The sequence below is a fragment of the Photinus pyralis genome, unplaced genomic scaffold (assembly GCF_008802855.1).
Source record: "Photinus pyralis isolate 1611_PpyrPB1 unplaced genomic scaffold, Ppyr1.3 Ppyr1.4_LG2, whole genome shotgun sequence".
Taxonomy (NCBI): domain Eukaryota; kingdom Metazoa; phylum Arthropoda; class Insecta; order Coleoptera; family Lampyridae; genus Photinus; species Photinus pyralis.
This window is the reverse complement of record NW_022170403.1, coordinates 43,445,493-43,461,812: the sequence shown is the minus strand read 5'-3', so window position 1 is coordinate 43,461,812 and position 16,320 is coordinate 43,445,493. Positions and strand designations below refer to the sequence as shown.

General features: G+C 35.3%; 1 long non-coding RNA gene across 1 annotated transcript; it reads left to right on the top strand.

Moving 5' to 3' along the window:
* Positions 1–15,209: 15,209 nt before the first annotated feature.
* LOC116164888 lies at positions 15,210–15,597 on the top strand. The gene is made up of 2 exons (XR_004144022.1): positions 15,210–15,286; positions 15,333–15,597. It is a non-coding gene; the product is annotated as an uncharacterized LOC116164888 (long non-coding RNA).
* Positions 15,598–16,320: the final 723 nt, after the last annotated feature.

The window sequence follows — 16,320 nt, the reverse complement described above, 5'->3', positions numbered from 1 at the left end:
CCGAGGTGTACACTTCGAACACCCGAAACTATCATTACTTATACAACGTTTTTTGTACAAAAAAAATAGGTAACCATTTTAAAAACTATTATTTTGTTGCTTTGTTACTTATGATTTCTGATAATGTTAAAAATAATTAAAGCTTAAATATGAAAAACCTTTAGTTTATATTCATGTTACGTCTAGTATTTGTGCAATATTGCGGCAAATAGTTGCTAATAGTTCATTTCATAAGATCAGTAGATAATGATCTCTCGGTAGGGTATAAGTTAAGTACATGTAGTAAGATAAATGAATCAAAATTATGCATCGCACTTCTTATCGAGTAAGGAAGATTATGAATAATTTTATGACTACTTCGTGAAACTGTTCATTTATAGAGCTCTTATACGAAGTAAATTCTCCACAATATAAATATTCGTTTAAAAATGTTTCAGAGCTTGCTTCTACGTAGAATATGCATCCTGTCTTGTGCATGTGGATTATAGCCATTATAGGTAATATTTCGGAAGCGTTCAGAGAAAATATCAATTTTGTTGGTTTCTGCTTCCATACATTAAAACTTGTTTCACTTTGGCCTAGAGCGACTATTGCAATTTGCGACTGTCACTTACACAGCAGGCTTTTCGTTTAACATTTCAAACTCGTAGAAATTACCAAGTTTATGAATATAAAACAGACCCATGCAGCACTGTAAATGTTTGTAATTTTCTTGCAAATTATTCTAATGGTATGATATTCATTTAAAATCATTTGGCAGCTAACATTTCTGGTAGGATAGGTGTTTCCAATGTCCAATAGTTTAATCTTTGGTCGAAGAAAGCATCTGTAATTGCCATATATCTAATTTTATATCATTTGCTTTTAAGCAACATGGATGGATGTAGATGGATAGCAGAGTAGGTACCTATATGAAATATTCCCGTGCGACTCACTTGGTCGCCTAGTACATCATAAAAAAATATAAAATACTGAAGTGTCACGCAGAAATTAAGGGTTAACATTAAAAAAAATAAAACCCTCTTTACTTTTAACAAGCATGTCAAAATTTCTACAAAAATATAGCTTAACAAATAAGTTCTAAAAATAAGAAAAATTCTACACAATGCAATACATGCACCATTATAATTTTAGAAAGCCTTAGCAATTTAAATTAAAAGAATAACTTTTATAATTTAAACACAAAAACACATCATCTATAGCGGCGATCAATGTTTCTCAAAGAGCATTAAAAAAATGATATACCATAGCAATGTAAACAAAAAAATAATTGTTCACCACAATCTATATAATAATATAGAACATTAAACATATTGGGCGTTTACGTCTCAAATAGCTCTCCTTTGTTACTAAATTGCCTTGACGCAGATCATCTTACCCGAAATTAATCGCAGTCTTGTTTGTTAATCTTGGATACCTATCTACTTGTTTCATTTTACGTAGGTATGTACATTTGCCGGATTTGCAGTTTGTAATTAATTAAATCTAGTCTGCTACAAATCCTAAACGTTTGTTGAAGGAAGGGTTAATCATAATATTTGTACTCAATTTGGAACTCAAGATTTCATAAATGCAGTACACCAAAATCTTACACCTACATTAAACTCTACGGAACGATAGATGCCAAATATTAGCTCAGAAATCCAAAAATGAAATTAGACGATTTCAATAAGTATATATGCAGAAGTGGTGGCGCTTAAACCGTAAAATGAATTCTATTTACAGGGGTACAATACTTAATGTAGTAATTCAAAGATAGCAATCCGTATCCTTAAACCGCTTACCGTTGTCTAAACCGAAATTTTGATGGGAATGCTTTTGTCTTGACTAGTTGAATACTCGCAAATAAATCATTGCATTACAATTGTACGGTAATGAACAATGGAACAAAAGACTTTTGCTGCTAGATATATATATATTGAAAATTTTATGATAATTACCAAAGCATCGAGGGGACTCACCTATTAAGTCAAGGTAACATTTTGTGTTCAAGTAAATTTCTAGGTACATTGGGCATCATACGAAAGTGATAGTACTCTAATCCTAAATGTAAAGACTGCAATGACTATTAATGTATACACGAAATGAAATGTGCGATAATTCTACAATTATTTAAAGTTAAACGAGACTTGTTCAAGGAGTAGTGACAAGATATAAAAGGCATGTTGATTACAAAAATTGAGATAGTCAATCTCAGTTTTTTAACTTGTAGAGTAGAGAGGATGTGGAATCCAATAATAACCTCCGTGAAAACAGCGGAGAGAAAATAATGCATCGAAAGAGACTCAAACACACTTTACTAAACGATTTTTATCGCTAACTTGATACATATACGGGTTGGCCCATTAACCTGTACTTAGAATCAAAGGGTACTATCAACCTTTAAAGCAATTAATAGCGAAGGCCTGCATCACAAAAGTAAACCTCCATACTCATTACTCAATTACACCACGACGACACAACCATGTGGGGTCTCATGGACTTGGATTAGGAATAAATTTAAATACTGCGACAGGACAGGCTGAATGCACACCATCTGCATTTAAAAATTAAACTCTAATTAATCGAATCCTGCTTGTCTAATTCCAAACCATGTGGGAGAACGTATACTTGTATTTTTATATTACACTTTTCAGCGTAACTCGCTGGAGAGTAGTTATGTCCCCATTTTTATTTCAGACGTCTCTCTGTGCAAGGTAAAACTTCGCCTTCTGAAGGGGGGGGGGGGCGTTACGCGGTACCTCTATGTATAAAGTGGTTCTTAATGACACTTCTTCCACGACTTGATAACTCTGGTTTTAACAGGTAAAACCCCTTTAACCGAAGGAGGTGCAGCGAATTTCATATTTTTGAAAACAATTATTTTCTACTCCTTTACTTTAATATTGATATAACATTTACCACTTGTACTTAAATGATAGCCATTTCGATACAGATTTTCATTAAGATACAAGTTTACGACCAATAGAAATGCAGCATCACAGAATGACGACGTATAATTTATGAAAATCAACGTCGCTATGACAATGACAAAATTTGACAGCTGCTGGGCATAGCGAATTGATGTTTTCTTCCAATTCCCATACAAACGTATTCCACGGATTCCAATCCGCGGTCATCTTAAATAAATTTGACAGTGACACTCCGCTGAATGCGTTACTATGACTGTGCATGCTTTTAGGTCGCTGACTTCACTGCCTGCACACAAAAATCTCAAATTTTAGACCGCTTTTAAAGCCATTGTGGCATCACCTCTTTATAGCTCATCATAGTCGTAGAAAAAATAGTGTATCGCTATTAAAACACTAATTATTCATTACATGCTCTTTGCATAATATACTATTCCTGTACAGCTCCAGAATGTTTATAGAGAATCCTTCTGTCATGATAGTAAAACTTCGTGACACATTTGTCTTCGAGTCGGGTATGGAGACAGATAAGTATCCTCCCTTATCTTCAATATCATCAACTGTCAGTTTGGTGATTTCATCACAACGACAGGCACCTGGTATCCCCATTACCAATGCAACCTAGAAAAATACAAAACACATGAACATAAAGCTAATATATAAAGAAATTATGAATTGGTACCTTTATCATCAAATATTTACTATCAGGTGCCTGTGTCAAAAACTTCTCTACATGTTCTCTTTCCAAAGTCTTCGCCTTTTTAGGTTTGTGAGTTCTTGCTTCATTCTTCAGATAGCTGATCAGTTTTCCATATTTTGATATGTCGACATTCTTATATACCTTCAAAGTACTTTTTACCATGGAATATTTCGTCCACATCGAAGAAGGTGCCAATTTTCTTCTGTAATTGTGGAAATAAGCCAGCATGACCTCTTCGTTGACTCCATTCAGACCTTGCTGTTCCCTCCATTCTTCAAACTGGCGGAACTCTTTGTCGTAATTGTCTTTAGATTTTCTTGGCAGCAAACTAAGACATGCTGCCTCAGCCTGTTTCATTACTTCTTCAGGAACAAAAAGGGGTTCTTGCAAATCTGCCATTATTCAGAAAATTTTCTGACTAAATTTTTTTTTGTTTATTATTCCCCATAGCAACGAATTATTGCTTTTGTATTCCATGCACTCTAGTTTTTCGCGGAACACGCAGTTTTTAAGATTTCCACGTTTTAAACCAGCTTGAGGAGGTGTTGGATAAAGTTTTGTATGGTGCACGTGTGTTAATTACAAATAAGTCACTTGAGAAAATAACCCCACTCGGCCTGACGGCCTCGTGGGCTTACTTTTTTCTCGCGTGACTTATTTGTAATATAACACACTTATACCATAAATAACTATTATTCACCCCGTCAGTGCTACTTGTTTTCCTCATCCTAAGTTCGGATCAAAATTTACATAGCCATATCACAGTTTTATTGGCGTATTATAGCAATCGGATAATGACTACATTTAAAATCACAGAAATGTGCTCCAATAAGTAGGCTGTTTAACACAAATTTCGTTGAGGGAAAACGAACTGATGGGTGGGAACTAACGTTTATGTTCTTCTTATTGCAGCCAACTTTTTAGATGAGTCCCAATGCGTATCTCAAAATCGGGATGTCAATGAAGGGTACTCACAAAGGTAAAGTAGAAGGGCTGATCGAGATGTGTCGGTCGGTAGATTCAAAACCTTCCAATGCAAATATCTAGACCTCAAGTAACTCTATAGACCCAACTTTAGCAATATTTTGGATGTCACTCGAGCAACACTAGCAGAGGTTCCTGGAACTACACCTCCCAGCGATGTAGTTCCATTTACCCCGACACAGTGTGCTAGTGTTCACCGTGTGAAATCCCGAAGATACTCACAGATGCTGTATAGAAAAACACAAATACCTCTGAGCTGAGCGAAGAGCCAAGTCACACTCATCGTCCGAGATTATCTTTGATGAGAAACAGTACGGTCGTACAATGAACGTATACATACCCCCTAAGGTGGGCCTACGGTCAATTCTCAGGTATCAGAGACTCTATACAATTGTAACAAGTCTACAAGTCACTGAGCTGTGGTAGATCTCAAATCTCAACTGTAGGCTTGCATTTCTCGCAAGGGGGATAAGTTACCCGTCACAGTGGTCGGATTCTGCTAACAAAAAACTTCGGTTGTGACTTAATGTGCGATATTAGTTGCGATTCACTAATTCCCACATATTTCGTAGGCAGTCATGTTAAATTTGTCTTCCAAGGCCATGTCATTTTCCATGTTCCTTTAACAAAAGAGTTTTATTGTACCAACCTTGTTTTGTTACCTGATCGTAAGTCATCAGTTCTTTGTTTTTCAACGTGCTTTCTCTATTGATTATTCAAGATCGACTTATCCCATATATAATACGAGTATATAATTTTATTATAGGATCACGTCATTAGAATGTTTTAATTTACGTTCCTTCCCTACTGTACTTCAGGTCATATCGTTGTTTACAACTAACGCAAGGAAACGGAAAACTAGGTACCTTTGTAGTTTTCATGTTTTGCTAACACGTGGTGGTAACGGTGAGCGCCAGAACGAATTGCTTTGGCGACTACATTTGAGTTCAATTTTTTACAGAACCAATTGCCTTAGAACTGAAAACTGCCAAATTTTACTAATATGACAGTTGTAGTTGTTGACGTCCCTTACAACTACTATATTTCAGAAACCTTTCCAGTAACCTACGTGTAAATATTTCACATTTTGTAATTTGTAAGCTATTGTTCGCGGATAATGGCAGCTTTATTATCGAAACCTATATAAAATATTGTTGTGGTTGTTTTTGAAGTGATAAAAGTTTGCAAAAATTAAATATATGCATTATTAGCTTACCAAAAACCATTGAATCGTTGAAAGATGTAGTACTTCGCAATACATTTTTCTGATGTATACTTTACGGATTAGAAGCATTACCTGCAAAAAAAGAAAGAAGAAATTAGTACTTCAGTGATAATACTCAGTTTTGTTTTTTAAAAGTTTGAGAAATGCTATTATTATAATAATAAATAACCGTTACGCCATCTGTGTATTTCTATTGCAAGTTCGTTGTGCTTAGATCAATTTTATTGGGCGAGTTGGAGGATATCATGTGAAAGTCGTGAGTTACATTGACGTACATAATAATAATGGGTCACATTGGATGTGGAATATCAATTTTTTTAGGTGTAAATTTGGTCGTTGGTTTTGAACTAAATACGGAGTTTGTTCTTTTTATTTAAATTTGAAGTTCAACGTTGTTTTGTATAAGAAATGTTTACAGTTGTCAATAACCCAATAAACTTGTCGCTGACTGCGATATTGTGGCGCATAAGGAACTAATCAAACACTCGCCGATAGCTTCAAAAACTTCACTTCTTTTCTATTAAAATTAATCTTGATAACACAAATTGTTGAAATTAATGGATCAATTTTCGGCTTCTCGAATGGTGGAAGTTTTGTTTAAATTGGACGCCTTGTACTGTTTATTGTGATTTGTTCTTCTAATTGTAAAAGTGAAATTACGTATTAACAGGTAGGAACATCTGGTTATATTTGCGCGTTATATTGAAAGGTTTATCTGGCCATTGCGATAAGACATTTGTTAGAGCGTAGAGTAAGGTAATATTTAATTAGTTGTAGTAAGCACGTATTATCGCCAATAAGAAAACAACAAGTGTGCCGTTTATTTCGAAACTGGTGATAATCAAATTTGGTTTCGATTGGCACTTAGTTTATGAAATCTTAAAGAAGGGATTTTTTAAGGGGGAAGAAGTGAGATCCTTAAATACGAGAACATATCGAGAAACGTGGTTTTTTCGATGGTGATCGGGTAGTATTAGTGCACGTTTGAAACGGTGTTTAGACAGTCAGACCTGTTGATTGTTAATACGGCGTTTGTCATTTTGATAGTGAAGTTTGTTTATTTTAGAAAGTTCGTTAATTTAATGTACGACGTCATCAAATGAATTAATCCAGTTGGGGAGAAGTTTTAAGCACTGTGTGCCAATCAAGCCGTTCGATGCATGGGTCTTTCTACAAGGTTCTTTTGTCGTTAAAGGTAAAAGTGTTCCACCATTCGCGAAACCACAATTTTAATCAACAAATTCTACAGCTCGTGTTATCAAGATTAATTGTAATAGAAAAGAAGTTAAGCTTCTGAAGCTGTCAACGAGTATTTGTTTAGTTCATTGTGCGCTAGAATATCGCAGTTAACAACCAGTTTATTAGATTATTAAAAACTCTAGGTAATTAAGATCTCTTTAATTAATTGTCTATCGATCGCTTGCATGCGTGGTATCTGTGAACAGGTTCTGAGAGCCTCTCTCTCTTTCAGCATTGTCAATTTGTGAGCATCCCAAATAAATATTATTTTAATTTGTGACGTTATTTTCTTTACCGTGTAATCTTTGCTTTGGCTTATATTTGAATTACTATGTGGAATCCCTCTCGAATAACATTATGCGAACTCTTACCTTTATATAGCAATCCTTACGCCATCTAGGTGTTCACATTATAACCCGATCCTTTATTTGCGATATAGTTTTCTTTTAAAAAATCTTTTTTCTAGTGTTCTGTTGATTGGCGCGGTTATCTTCTCCCACTCACTGTCGACGCGCGCAGTCCTAGTTGAAGAACTCGATTCGATCTTGACTTGTATTTGAGCTACACGCCATTACACTTACTTGACATATTCGTCTACCTTTATTGGGATTAATTAGTGGCGTTGTACTAAGATTAGTGAAGTTTTCTCTTATCATCTTACTTCCAATTTCGCTGATGACGCATTGCTGCGGATTTATCTTACAAGTTTAAGGCCGTTTTGCGGTATGTTATCTATGACGCATTATCTTTTTATTTTAAGTAATCTATTTTAGGCTACTTTCGTACTCCCTAAGTTTTCTTACTTATTATTTTGGTTTTACCAATTGCTTCCTGACTGTATGTTGATATTTTGACGTGGAAACGCGAATACCCGATTTTCCATATGGTGCAATAGAATTTCATCGAAGTTTCGACGCCATTACAATCAAAAACGCTCTACATATTTCTACCTTACCGACTGAAGAATTGACTGAAGAATCACCGCCATTTCATGTGAAACCGATATTTGAACTGCTGACCCAATTTTACGAAGTTCGTTGACCTACGATTCATTCCTCCGAAACGCAAGTACTTAATTAACGAGACGTGTGGAGTTGGTACTGTGTAAATTTTTAATTAACGTTATGTATTTTGTTTTGAAGAACTTGCTCGTGTAATTTCTTTTGAATTGATAAGATTGCTTTGTCATTGAAGATAGATTCAGTTATTTTATTTGTACATTTTATAGTATTTTTCTCTTAAAACCTCATGTCACTTTTTTATATCTCATACCGATTGTGAAAACCAACCCTTAGTCGAACCAAATTTTGTTTTGTTGTAAAGTCATTTGAATTTTTGATTCTTTTTAGTATTGATTGCAATTCTACGTACAAGAATAACCATTCGTGTCTTACGTTAACCATTGCTTATGCGATATATTGTGCAACGCGAATCATTACCCTTCTTATATTTTTTTTGTTTTTGTGTCTGACTGTTTCAGATTTGCAGTTTCGCGTCCTCTGAGCTCGGAAGGTTGCGACCGGAGTTCAAGGTAAATTTAGTTATTTTCGTCGTTTTTTTCCCTTTTAACGTTTGATTACATTTTGGTTGTTGATACTAACGAGTTGTGATTATTACTTTGTTTGAAAGTCACTTAAGATTATAGCTCCGTTGTTTCTGCGGAAGCCCTTTTGGATAAATATTTTCCCAGGCTACGTGTTGGCTTCTAATTTGTTTTATTAGAGATTATTTTAAATTCCCAGTTTGATATACTAGATCGATATATTACAGTGTCAGATTTGTGATATTTTGAGATCTTTGTTATTAAACTACCCGCATTTATACATCAAATACTGTTTGTTTTCCCCATAATTGTGTATTCCTTTTGAGTTTAGTAAGACGAGAACAAGGATCTCTTGGTCTGCCTTGTTCATCCCTTTAGGATTCCTCTCTCTCTAAATTCATCAAAGACTAAGTGGCGCCTATCCGGATTACTTTTACTGTTTCCTTCCCTTTTTGGCTTATTTGTGTGTGTATAGAAGAACCCCATTTTCACCCCGACCCACCTCTACTTTGCCTGAGCTTACCGTGTGCTTATCTAAGGTAATTTTGTCACGTTGGCCCAAAGTGAACGTAACAATTTGTTCGCGAACAATTTTGTGTTCAATCGAACCCTAAATTTTACGACCCATGATTAGAGTTCTCATGTTAAATTTGATATTCGTACCCGGACTTATGCTAGATGTTTTCCGAAATTTGTATGAATAATTCCTTGGAGTTCGTGAAAGTGATCAAGACTGCTGAGAACCCCAAATTAATAAAATTAAGTCTTTATCGAGATTTTTTTCATTGTAGCGGAAGGCTCTTGAAAAATTTATAATCAAGTTTATTTAATTGAGCTAGCTGTACAAGTGTTTTGTGGGTGGCTTAGTGACCGTTTGCCTTTGCACACAGGAATATTAATTACACATAATTCAAATTTCAATGAATCATTATTTTTTCGCTCCCATACCTCTCATACCCATGATACTAAATACATGTTAAGTTGTAGTATCATGTCTCATACCCATAGGTAAAACGCCCATCTTCCCGCAGCCCCACCCCTACTAACTTTTGCGTTTGGTACAAATATTCTTTGCAAATGTTTCTTGATGATGTTTGAAATTATTCGAGCCCCTTAATTTGGCACGTTAAAGGCAGAAGATAATAATTTATTACTTTTTAAAGACGAGCATCCGTTTGAAGTAAGAGGATTGCAGACCATTTTAAGTACAATGCTTTGCTACTTTTTCTTATGTTCGAATATTCTAGGTGTTTAAATGACAATTTGGAATTTGATTGAACGACTAACATTACGGAAGCTATTCGGTACCACACATTCCTTATCAACCAACTAATTAATTAAAATACTTCAAACAATTTTACTGGGAACGGAAAGGTGAGCAAAGCTTTCGACATGGAACTTTCAAATGTGGTCGTTTAATTAAAATTTATTCTTTTAGGTGAGTGAAACCGTGCAATTGGAAATGTAATTACTCATGCATCTGCTAACTTTGAAATTCAAAGGCGTAACGTAAGCTAAATTACAATTATACGTGTTTATGTCAACGTTAAATTTAATTAATACAGCGCGTTGCCGCACAAAAAAAAGAAAAGTGATAAATTTGTGCCGGTCAACACTTCTGCGTTATTCGTTCAGCGTAGCTTCAAACTTCCCTCTATACAAAATAGTTTGTTCACGTAAATGCTTACTTTCAATTTAATGAAATTTTTAGCGCATTTTTCGTAACATATGCAGCTACAAATCACTGTTGTGGTAGTTTTTAAAAACTCACCAACCAAACATCGTAGAAAACTCGCGTTTGTTGCATTAGATTTAGATCATCCTTACCTAGTTTTTCTGAACAAACATACATAAACTTACTTCAATATCAGAAAGGGTAATTTTTGCTAAGAAAATTCAGCTGTAAGTATATAAATCACTTTGATATATAGCGTTGCATATTTCGTTAAGGAAAACACCCAAACACCATATACTGATGCAGAGGGATGCTTATGTACAGATTTGTACGAAAAAGCACTAAAATGATAGTGATTTTACATTACGACATTTGAATTTTGATCACCAGATATACCAATTAGGTATTATTAAAATGTGTCGATTAGCAGAGACAAACTGAGTGTTAATATCCTATGTTAAGGACAAGTAATCAAGGATATACCTACAGAAAGGTCCTTTTCACAAAAAAAGTTAGTAAAATATTCCTCAATAGTTGGTTCAAAGTCATCTAGCAACTATTTTGATCAGTTGGGGCAAATACAGTTTTCATTTTCAATAAACCGCCGATTATAGTGATTTATTTATTTATTTATTTTGGCACAGAGAATTTTATGATCATTCAAATGATGTTCACTCTCTATCTATGGGGATGAATATTATGATTTTGAGTAATGTACCTGAAGGCGCGGAGGACATACTAAAACCAGGATAAACCTTCCAGTAATCTTCACCTAGCTGTAGCCTATCGTAAATTTCCTGGAAAATGGAAAATATTTCTGATAGCTATTATCTGATTATTAGATGTATGCATAGGGATTTCCTATGTCTAGTTTTAAATGCGAAACGGTCTGCTGAAGAACGCCTAATTTTATGCAACTAAAATAACTTCTTAAAACGAAGATTTGTGATATTATTGCTTTGGCTTCCATATTTTTATTTCCGTTCGTGTGCGATGTATTCAACTGAAGAAAAACTTGATATTGTCATTTGGTATAGTGCCGGTAATAATTTAAGGAGCGTAAGAGATTTATTTTCTGTGTTGATAACTTTAAAATTAGTGGTTATTGAAATGCGATCCGCGTAAGACGTAAGACACCGTAAACAACCCTCAAGTTTAACGGAGGAAACCGAATGTTTTAATTTTTGTGGAAAAGAATCCCATAAAATACTTGAAGGAAATAGCAACCGAATTTAATATCTCTTCATCATAATCTAAACGCATACTATTTACTGTCGTTTTTATTAAAGTATAGAATGACAAAATGCGTGCGCATGTTATTTCGGTTGCATAAAATTAGGCGTCTTTCAGAAGGATTTTTGTCATTTAAACCTAAACATAGGAAATCCCTATGTCTACTTCTAAATGAATAGTACTGTAGATACATAACGTGTAAAATTGGTTTGATATATCGTAACTGAAAAAAACAAATATGAATGAACAAATTTGCACACTCAACTGCAACATATACACCTTTATGAGGCAAAAGAACCGTGAAGCCTTTTATAGAGTGCCGTAATGCGATTTGCGAGTACTATTAAAAATCTTATAAACAAGACACCTCTTAACTTCTTAATAAAAAAAATGTACGTTAAATATGAGCCAGTCGCAAGGAAGCTTTTGATCTTTCTGTTAGGTATATCATAATAATTACATGCATAACGATGAAAATTTGTGTTTTAATTAATAGGCACTTCAGCTATATCTATGTTAAAAGATTAATCCACAACTTTATTAAAAATGAAATCTAATAAATCAATATACCCTCTGCAATTAAGTAATGCATATATATTCTAGAAAAGTAGGCAATATTTTAGTGTTAAACTCTAATTTGCGATCAAAGAGACTTAAATAAAACTGCAATGTGAATATTTTCCAAAATTTTATGAAGTATTTTGTTCGCGACTACCCTTTAATATACAGAGTATTCAATTTGAATGACTTTTGTCTCGACTTTTGTAATAGGGCACATTTGTCAACACATTTTTATTATAAACACTTTTAACGTGTATAATGTTACATTATTCACGCAAAGCAAGCGTTCTCATTGGGTGCGTTCAGCAGGGCCACAGAACGTGAAATATGATCTTTTTTTGATATAAATAAATACATTAATACAGAGGTGGTATTTGAGAAACCCTCGTAAATTAGGTATAGGTAGTGTTGAATGAGTCGTTCAACTTTTTTTTTTAATCCACTTTAGTGGGGCATCATATCAGGTTCATAATTCCAAAAAACATATGCTACTGTAATTATAACCAAACAAGAATAGGATTTCCCATTACAACGCTAACCATATTGATGAAAAAGTTTCAAGGGTCTACTGTAAAGTAAGAAAATTTTTGTTTGTTAATTGTATAATCCAGTTTAATGCTTCAAGACAATGCACTGTGTAAACATGAATATTTGTAGCTGACTAGCTTTTGGGAATGAATTATTAAATTATTGTTCTATCGATCTATCTATCTGGATACTTAGTATGTTAACAGATGATTTGCTACCATAATTTAAACGTAACTACAGTCTACATACGTAGGTAATAAAATTCTCATAAATATTTGGAAATTGCGTGATCAATCTTTAGTCGATTAGTTGTACTAAAAGCTGCTGACCCACATGCGCTCGAAGCATCCTGCAACCGGATTTCCTCCCATCCCGAAAGTGCATTTCGATCAGTCTGCGTATTCCCAAAACGTGACAGTTTAAAGTTATACTTTCAATAAACGCTACCATTTATAAACGATGCTAAATTCACAAATTGAAGTGGCGCAGCTCAAAAGGAAATCGAATAAAAATAGCTACTCACTTTTCGATTCGTACTGCGAGAAGCATTTGAAAATACGCCACCAGTACAGGGTTAGCACGACGTACCGCTTTTAGATCTGAGATCGTGTTGCAATAACACGTCCAACTTTTCACTCGAAGTATAACGTCATTTGCATAACAAGTGCTTCTTCTGTATTGTGTCTTCGTTTTGTGTTTATATCGAAATGGATTATATTTAGTTCAACCCGTAACTGTGATCAATCGTGGTTAACGTTGTAAAGTTTTCAGACGATATTGAGTTCGCGGTTTTTAGTACAAATTTGATCATAAAGTTCTCATCAACATACTCATACAGCCGTGCAAAAAGTGGATAACACAGTTCAAGTTTTATTGGTCTTGGATAAAAAAGAATTTTATGTCGATTAGTTTTCGTACAGCTGCCAATCGTTTATCGCAACGTCGCGCGCCGGAAGGTGAGGATGATACTGTTATCACATTTTGTTACTCGGAGTAGAAGCTTAAAGATGGATTGGGCGGAGTGCACGGGAAAAAACGAAGCATTGGAAACGTAAAAGGTTAGAAGGAAGGAAAGATTTAGCTCGCCACCACCCCTTCCATTTCGGGATAGGTCGCTTAGCAAAGATTCAGGAAGTGCGGGTAGTAGAGTGAATACCCGTAATATTTCAGTTTATCCCCATAAACAAGGCTTTAAAATCCAAGATGGAAAGATTCGGATCATGCCAGGTATTACCGTAGTAGGTTAACAACTGAACTAAAATTGAAACTGTTATAAACTTAAAATATGTATATGCGAAATAACGGATAACAAATTTAAATTAATATTGTTAATAACTAAAACATAAATTACTTATTTATTACGGCGAAGGCGTATACTTGAGTAAATAAGAATAAACTAAAATATCAAATAACAAAACAATACGAAAGACTTCTCGAATGACACACAAACCTAGGACAATAATATCGGCTATTCGAACTGGTATGAACTGGGGGGAATCGGGATAACGGGCATGTTTGCTAACAAAGAAGCACGGACACCATGGTACTCTCGACAAGGGAAAAAACGATGGACCGGGGCCACGTCTGGCAAAGATCTTCCTCGGAAATGCCGAGCAATGACACCCAAATCCGCTGTACAAAGTAAGGGTGCGGACCGCTGCACATCCCGTTAGGTGGTTCTGATGAGATCATCCTTGGATGTTAGGGATCGAGTAAGTAATGGGTATTGCGTCGTTTAATCGACACGTACCATAACCGTGGCCATTCACCAAGGACTAGCACCTTGACGTGGCTCTTGGCGGTCGCCAAAAAGGAAGGAAAAACGTTTCTCAAGATGCGGCTGTTAAATAATATGCAGGTGCTGGTCCTGTGTAAGAGGTCAACGCGGTATATTCCCCACAATAAAGGATGAAGATAAGTATGTTCAGCAATTACAAAAAGGGAACTGTTGAGAACTGTTCTGTACACGGATACATGCCAAAGTAGACCGGCTTCCAGCCCACGTGAGAATGTCTCAGTCCTTATCAAATGTTAATCCATATTGCAATGGTATGCGGTCACTACACCGCCCACCAAGCACCTGTCCAACTAGATCAAAACAAATCAAAATTGAAACTTATAATGGCATAATGCCTTCAGAATGATTTTTAAAAATTCTATATCTTCTTAATTTCCTAAATGGCAGTAGTTTCCCTTCCCCTAAAGTTTAAAAAGGAAATGCACCAAAATTTATCACAATGGCATTAATTACTTTGACCGTAACACATACTTTTACCAATTAAACGAGTGGTACCGCAGGAAACAAACAAACCAACACTCGACAACAGCGGAGATGAATGGTCCATGCAAAGTAATATTTGGATACCTGGCCATCTTACTGTGGTCACAAAAACTGTAACACTAGAAGTACTGCTAACAATAATTCAAAAAAATTTCCCGCAGAGTGAAGTTTATGTTGCACAATAATGGATTTATCGACTCTCATATTTTTTATGCTAATGTAGTTACATTATGTTTTCAATGTAATATGCAGATCAGCTGCGCATTTTAGTTTTTGGAATGATTTCGCTCCACTACATGTGACAAGTCGGCTGTCCGGCCGGCGCCGATAGCAGCCAAGCAAGTGCGCTGCTAGGCGGCCCGCGGACGCGCACGAGCTGCATATAGAAATATCATTTACTCGAAAACGGTAAGACCTATCACTAAAATGCCATTATAGTCATTTCGTATTACAGATTTGGTTATGTATCGGTGTTTAATTGTGGGTGGTTTTAGTGACCGTTGACTATTGCACATAGCAATATGTTTGCAACAATAGTGAAATTTCCCCGCCTAAAAAAAATAAATTAAAGTAAGGTAAATTCAAGGGTAAACTAAGAGCACGTTAGAAGTACATACCGCTTGGTGAAGTCACAGTACCCCATATACCTTTTCTGCGCTTTTTGTAAATTTATGATTACTTTGTACATATGACGTGACATATTATACCCTTAACTTCAACGATTTCTCCTCAAATATAACCGTTTTTCAAAGAGAACAAATAGTACTTTCCAATTCTCAAGGGTTTTCCATAACGAAAACGTGTTTGATACGCCAGTGAAATATAGTGTGCCACTGCGGTGACCAGAAATATTTCAGAAACACTGCAATTGTGTATAATTTTGCTCCTCCTTTTTTATATACACATGTCTGGAAAGTCTGTTGTTTGAGATGAGGATCTTACGTGTCGTCAAACTCGCAGCTAAATAGCTGTGCGTGTTACAGGCTTTAGAAATTCGGCCAATTAAAATGTTCATATAAATTTGCCGGGATTATTTTGGGAGGAGCTGAACTGCATCTGTTGGGTAATCTTTGGCCTTACGATGTACGAAAATGATTTTGTCGCCTGTATGAAAACGGGAAAGAAGACAATTGCTGGGATAAAGCGAGAAAATTTCATTTTACAGGCTAAGCGAGAAAATAAATACGCCTTATAACAGGCGATCAAAAATGAGTTGCTGTCGAGTCGCCTTTGGAAGTTCAAGTTAAGTGCGTTTTCCTATGTAAAAAAAAATTCCAAAGGTGACTCATTTTTGATCGCATAGTATAACCTAGATGGCGCGGTTGAAATAAAATTTTAAGGAAGCCTTCTTTTTAATTGAATATGAAACATAATAAAAGCAGTTTTACCGTTCGCCTTCGCCTCGCCTGGCCATATCTTCCTTCCACCCGAAAAACTTCCAC